Here is an 804-nt window from a genome sequence, read left to right on the forward strand (position 1 = left end):
ACGAGGGTGAAAAGAAGGCCACACATCCCTGCGAGGCCGCTCCTCCCGCCCGGCCCCCTCGCCGCAAACCCGGGGTTCCAGGGAAAGGAAGGAGGGCGGAATCTGAGCAGCGGCAGCAGCTGCTGCTGCTGCTGCTGCTGCTGCTCGGGGCTTGCGGCCAACGTCTCCGCCCTCTGCCACCGGCATTCCTGCGGGGGGAGGTCCAGCGCCGCTCCGCGACTGTCCGGAGGCTCGCTGGCGCTCTCTCGTGGCCAAGTGCGAGAGGCTGGACTTGACCATTAACGGCTGGAGCGGACCTGGGTGGAGCCCACAGCTACCCTCCCACTTTCTAACTTCCCCCCTGTTAAACTTGGGTTCAGGAGCTTAGCTCCATTATTTAACTACTGTGACCCTGGGAAAGTCATTCAGCCTCCCTGTACTTCAGTTTTCTAGCTGCAAAATTTGGGCAAGACACTGCACCTTCCAGTGCCTCCGTTTTTTCATCTGAAAAATGGGTCCGTGTATTAAGCAGCTGAGCGGATTAAAAGAAGCAGTCCAGGTGAACATGACTACAGTAAATATCCACCGCACAAGGCCAAGGCCAAGGGTTTCTGTCCTGTTCAGTGCTGTGTTCCCAGCGCCTACAACAAGGCTAGGTACACAATACACAGTAATTGAAGAAATGCTTATTTTTCTTCTTTTGCGGGACCTGGGGTTGAGGTGGATAACCCCTGGGGTTGAGGGGACAGATGTGTGAGATGTGAGTTCCTGCTATCATTCATTCACCCAGCATCCACTTTTGCCTCCATCCATTTGTTTATCTGA

Source organism: Pteropus vampyrus, unplaced genomic scaffold (genome assembly GCF_000151845.1).
Source record: "Pteropus vampyrus isolate Shadow unplaced genomic scaffold, Pvam_2.0 Scaffold391, whole genome shotgun sequence".
In the NCBI taxonomy this organism is placed as follows: Eukaryota; Metazoa; Chordata; class Mammalia; order Chiroptera; family Pteropodidae; genus Pteropus; species Pteropus vampyrus.